Below are 6,377 nucleotides of genomic sequence, written 5' to 3'. Positions count from 1 at the left end.
CCTGCTAGTCAGGGTGTAGTCTCTTAGGGGGGCACAGCAGGGGCACCGGAGCTGCCCCCCGCTGGCAACGCATGGCTCCGCTAGGCTCTTCGCGTCACACCCGCCCCCTGCCAGTGAGGGAAGCGCCCTGGTGAATGGTTAACGCTGCCCCGAGAGGGCTGGCGGGGGAGCCACTAGCTGTGTCAGCGCTGCCTCTACAGCTTGTCAGGGAGGAACGGACAGCGCCTGCCTCTGTGTCTGCCCAGCGCCGCTGCTTGGAACGAGGTGGGAAAGGAAGAGCCACGGACGCTTGGAGTGAACACCTGGTATTGTGTGTGTGCACACGCATGTGTATTCCTGCATGCGTGTGCACAAGTGTGTGTGAGTGCCTCTGCATGTGTGTGCACACGTGTGTATTCCTGCATGTGTGCAGACGTGTGCGCGTGTGCAGATGTGTGTATTCCTGCATGCGTGTGCACACGTGTGTGAGTTCCTCTGCATGCGTGCGCACACGTGTGTATTCCTGCATGTGTGTGCACGTGTGTCTGTATGTGTGTGTGCACGCCTGTGTATTCCTGCATGTGCACGCTTGTGTGTGTGTGCAATCATGCATGTGTGTATTGCTGTGAGTGCCTGTGTGGGTATTTGCACACTTTGGTGGGCGCTGACCTGTCCCCTCGGGGCAGGGGAGCAAGCCCCCTGCAGAGGACGGGTGGGATGGGTTTGGCGGGTCTCAGGCTCCTGGTGCTAGTGGCTGTTTGGCTGACGCACTAACCCCCAAGTCCTTCAGCCAGCGGGCCCGTCGTGTTCAAGGGGAGCCCAGGGCTGGGCTAGCAAGGGGCCTGCGGGTCAGGATTGAGGGGCACCGGCGGGAGCTGATGGAGGGAGTGAGGGGGCTGGCAGGGCCGGCTCCAGGCACCAGCTTGGCAAGCTAGTGCTTGGGGCGGCCACTCCGGACAGGGGCGGCAGGTCCAGCTATTCGGCGGACGGTCCCTCACTCCTGCTCGGAGCGAAGGACCTTCCGCCGAATTGCCGCTGCAGATCGCGATCGCGGCTTGTGTGTGTGTGTGGGGCTGCTTGGGGCGGCCAAAACCCTGAAGCCGGCCCTGGGGGCTGGGCCCTGTCCCTGTATTTGGCTTGTACCACGGCCCTGCTAAAATGCAGCCACCTCTGGGGGTGCGGCAGCTACTCCTGGGGGCTCAGTCTCCATGGCCCGTCCGCTCTCTGGCTGGCTGGCACCAGCTGCTTTGGGGAGGCCGACAGAGCCCGGCTTCGGGGTGGGGCGGGGGGAGCTGGAGCCCAGCGTGGCGCCAGAGCAGAGCCGGGGTCCCCTCGACCTGCCAGAGGGTCCCCGGGCGGCTGCATGTTCCTTTGTCCTCACTGCAGCATCCTGAGGGTCTCCATAGGAACCCCCCGTAACCCAGCATCACCACGGAAAGGCCCCAGAGCCAGCTGCTCTGGGGTGGGGGGATGCACGTCCTTTTCTGGCCAGCAGAGGGAGCCCTGGGCCGATGTAATAGGCTGGCAGGCGGGGGAGGGGGCACACTAGGGACTTTCCCTCCTTCTCCCCCCAAATGGGGTGAATTCACCCCAGTGTGGTGTGTCCACCGGCTGCAGCCCCTCATGCTCTGGGTGCCCCGGCCTGCCCGAGCTCCCTGTCCAGGGAAGGCCCCTCCACCCGCAGCCCCTCCGGGAACCCGCCTGGCCCTGCACGGTGCCATGCTACTGCCCGGCAGAGGGACGGGTGCCCAGAGCAAACACCCGGGGGCTCACTCGGGCCACCAGCTGAGTCGCCTCCCGGCAGGAGCTTCCCTGGAGCCAATTCCCAGGCGCAGAAAGCGAGTCGGGCTGTTCCCCGGGGCTGGTTCTTTCATCCCGGAGCCAGGCGGGGCTCTGGGCATCTGGAAGCTGGGGCTCCGGCCACTGCAGCCCCCTGCTGCTAACGGGGACAAGGGAGCTGCTGTCCAGCCGCGTGGGGGCTGTACACGCTCACACGTACACAAAGACAGGTGTGCACAGACACAAGCGCACACACCTGCATATGCACAGAGGCACCCGTGTGCACACACGCGTGCACAAGCCCCGAGATGCAAACAGCCGGGTGGGTGCACAGATGTATGTACATACACACGCTCCCCCTCCCTTTCTCAGCTCCCCACCCACTGCAGGCCTTTTGCCCCCCTCTCCCTTCCACATAGGGCCGGGTGCAGGGAGGGGCCTGCTCCGTGCCAGGGAGATGGGACCATCATGTCTGCCTGGCCAGCTCCATCCTGGGTCGCTGTGGGGCCCGGCCCGCAGCTTGGCTGGCCGCTGGGGAATCACAGAACCCATGAAAACAACCACCCCCAAGCAAGGCAGCTGGCGTTTCTGGAGGACCCACAGTGCCGGGCTGCTCCCCCTGCTGCCCTGAGCTCAGCCGCCCACCCACAGGGGCCTGCGGAAGCCGAGGGGCAAAGCGGGGGGTTGTTTCCAGGGTCCAGGGAGGAGGAGAAAACGGGCTGGGGAGAATCTGCCTTTCCCAGCTCCGAACGGCTTCACAGCCCTGCCGACTTCCCTCAATCCCGACTCCTGCTACTCCCGCCCAGAGCTCTCTGCACACACAGCTCTGCCGGTGCCCCTCAGTCCCGACCCGCAGCCCCTGCGATGCCAGCCCTGCGACCCCCTCCAGATGTGCTGGTGCCCCTCAGTCCTGACCCGCAGCCCCTGCGATGCCAGCCCTGCGACCCCCTCCAGATGTGCTGGTGCCCCTCAGTCCTGACCCGCAGCCCCACCTGCCCTGGGCTCCCCCCAGGTCCCCCGATGTCCCTCACTCACATGTCCTTATGCTCTCTTTGCTCCTCCCAGGACAGACCGGAGACCCTCTGACAAGGTAAATTCAAGCTCTGAATCGGCAGGAACTGGCGGCTCAGCTGCATTCAATTTTCCACATGTTTATTTGAACTGATTTCATTAAACCAGTTCAGTTAAAGCAGCAGGAGCCCCCATGTGGACGCTCTGATTCCCGGGCAGGGGAATCCTGTCGCTATGGCCTGGCCTGCGCCCAGCTGCGCCGTGGACCGGCCGACTGGAGCAGCTCTGGGTGTGAATGCTCTGACATGGCTAGAAACCTGGCTGGGCCCCTCGGAGCCCTGTTTCTACCCATCTCCCTGGATACACACCCAGAGTCGCACTGATTTCACTAAACTGGTTTCAAAGCCAAACTTCCCCTAAGCTGGTGCAGCTGTGGGTGTAGCTGCGTGACGGCGGGCGAGACCTGGCCCTCCGGGCAGCCCCGCTGTAACCGAGGGCGGGGCCATTATGATGGAGGAGGCAGCAGGAGCCTGGATTCACTGGCCAGTGGCTACCGAGACAAAGCTCTTGGGGATCTGGAGTTTCCCAGCAGTGATGGAGGTGGAGCCGTCCCGGCGCACAGGAGAGCCAGAGCTCCGGGGATCTGTGTGGCAGCGAAAGGGAGAAAGGGTGGGCGGGAGGATGTAGAGGAAACTGACGGGCAGCGCCATCGAAGGTTAGGGCCAGGCGTGACCCCTGTGCTCCTCTCGTCTGACCCCCTGCACGGCACGGGCCGGAAGGTTTCAGGCAGAGCGCCCAATCCTGAGCCCACACAGGCTACAGCGGGTCAGTTCTCGGGCGGCTGCTGCCGGGCACAGAGAACAGGAGAGACCCAGGTGCCAGCAATGCCCCTGCAAGGGCGGGGAATTGATTAGGTGGGAGACGCCCAGTGGGTGACCCGCGCTGCAGAGGAAGGTGACTCTTCACCCAGCCATCAGGTCCCTGCTGATCTGACCGGGGTCAAATTCTTTCCCGACCTCAGATCTGGGGACGAGTTAGCCTGTGAGCAAGCCCCAGCAGCCAGCCACAGGAAAGGGATTCTCTGACCTGCCTCTGAGCACCCGGTGCCCCGTCTCCAGGGGAAGCCAATCTCTGATGCTGCAGAGAACACCCCCCGCCCCAGCCTGGCGCTGCCCCAGGGATACACCAGACCCATTACACATCCGGGGAGAAATTCCTTCCTGTCCCCGTAGGTGACAGCCGGCCCTTCTGCCCGGCTCCCTCTCGCCTGCACGAGTCCTCCCGCACCCGGGCTGCTTCTGGCCTGTAACCACTGCGTAACCACTTCTCCTGGAGCCGCATTGCCCCTGGCCCAGCCTTGCTGCCGCGCGCTGGGATAGCCGCCCCCGGTGCCCTGCTCCATACCCGGCCCTGAGATCCTCCACTGTCGAGGCCAATCGGGGTCGGGGAGGTGCCACCCACTGGCTCTGAGCAGGGCGGAGCAGGTGACCTCCTCCAGTTAGGACAGACAAACTGGGAATGACCCGGTCGTCCTGGAGCCGGGGCCCCGGGGCCAGCTCCGTGCACAGATTAGCCCTTGTGGCCACCCAGGGCTGCAGCAGTAACTAGCCCAGGTCTGAGTTGTCAGGCAGCGCCAGTGGCCACTGGCAGGCAGGGGAAGCACGCTCTCCAGGCTCTGGGCTGGCACGGGGGGGCAAAGGCCACCAGCTCAGGGGACTCGGAGTCACAGACCCATCGCTCTGAAAGCCACATGTGGCTGAAGGTTAAAACGCCCCAGCAGGGCAGATGGTGCATCTGCCGGGCTCTGCGGTACCCAGCCCTAAATAACAACCCAGCGAGCCAGGTCCTGAGAGCGACTTACCTTTGGAGCATCCCAGAGGATCCCTCCAGGGTTACAAAGATAACTGAGCTCTGGGATGCCACAGCCCGTTTGCCCCTGCGCTTCGGCTACTGGGCCCTGAGTCAGGGCAGCCTCTCCAGCCACCTGACCTGCCCCCCAGCTCTGTGCAGCGGGGTAAGGAGTGTACCATAACAAACCAAAGCCACTTAGGGCTTCCCCGCGGTCACTCGTCCCCTCACCATGGCCATGTGGCACTGGGAATACACTCTGGATCTCCTGTTTCAAACTCTGGCCCTGATCATCTGAGCGAAAGGAGAATCTCCCTTAGAGCGTGCAGTACAGGGCCTATGACACACAGTGGGATAGTTCTGATGCCAGCCAGCAGAGGTGCACATAGACTCTAGCCAGTTAATTATGTTGGGCTCCCATGATCCACAGTGCACAAGGGGGGGCCACTCTGCTGGGACCTTAAGTGGGGCCTTGGCTTCCTGCTGGCCCCCTGCACTAGACCCTAGTTTCAGTCACTCAGTCAGGAAGCAGAAATAACCCTACGTGTTTTAAATGACCAATCAGACGCCAAACCCAGTAACGAGCCGCGAAGAGGAAAAGCCACTAGTTCTCAAACAGCCGGTCGGCTGAAATACTTTTGCAGGATCCCACGAGGCCCTCTGGGGTCTGCCCCCTGTCCCTGCGCCCATCCCCAGTGCAGCTGGCAGCGGGCTCTGTGGTGGCATGAGGCACAGGGCACATGCTGGGCAACACAACACACATTCACTGCACAGATGGCTTGTAGGAATGGGGAGGGCTTGGGTGACAAAGGAGCTTCCCAGTGGAATGTGAGCTGTACTTGGGGACCGGTTGAAGGACAGCAGCCTACTACTGCTGCTGGCTATTAGAGTGTCACGGCGGTCCCGGGCGATGCTCTGGGACTGCTCCCCACAAAGCCAGTCAGGACTCTGGGGAGCCTCCTCTCCCTCTGAGCAGACCGTCTTCAGGGCAAGACGCTCACACGGCTTCACCTCCTGGGTCTCTCCTGGGAGCATTCAACATATGCCCCTCCGTGCGCTTCCCACAGCGAGTCCGCCCCGGCGGGGTCCTGGGGAAGCCAGAGGGTTCTGCACCCCCACTTCGCAGTCAGACGTGACTTTCGGCCAGCCAGTAACACAGAGGTTTATTAGATGACAGGAACACGGTCTAAAACAGAGCTTGTAGGTACAGAGAACGGGACCCCTTGGCCAGGTCCATTTTGGGGGGCAGTGAGCCAGACAACCACGTCTGCACTTCACTCCACGTCCCCAGCCAGCCCCAAACAAACTCTCCAGCCCCTCCTCCTCTGGGCTTTGTCCCTTTCCCGGGCCAGGAGGTCACCTGATTCCTTTGTTCTCCAACACCTTCAGCTGGCACCTTTGAAGAGGAGGGGCCCAGGCCATTAGTTGCCAGGAGACAGAGTGTCGGCCATTTTCTGTCCAGACAGCATCACATCTGCCCTCTAGGGCTCTGCAACAATCACACCCCCTTATCCCACCACCTAGATACTTAAGAACTGCATAGGGGAAACTGAGGCACCCACACAGTATTCAGAGAAAACATTATGAACATTCCCACTTCTTCACAGCTCTCACGCTAGCTCAAAGCTGGCCTTACTTCAGGTTTACACCATCGTAACTGAGATCAGAATCTGGCCCCACGAATCTGACACAGCGGATGCTACGTGGGCAGGTTAGCAACGCTTCGAAACCCTCACTTCTGAATGACTGTGACAATGCGG

This window comes from Chrysemys picta, chromosome 11 (genome assembly GCF_011386835.1).
Source record: "Chrysemys picta bellii isolate R12L10 chromosome 11, ASM1138683v2, whole genome shotgun sequence".
Lineage (NCBI taxonomy): Eukaryota > Metazoa > Chordata > Testudines > Emydidae > Chrysemys > Chrysemys picta.
This window is presented reverse-complemented; position numbering follows the sequence as displayed.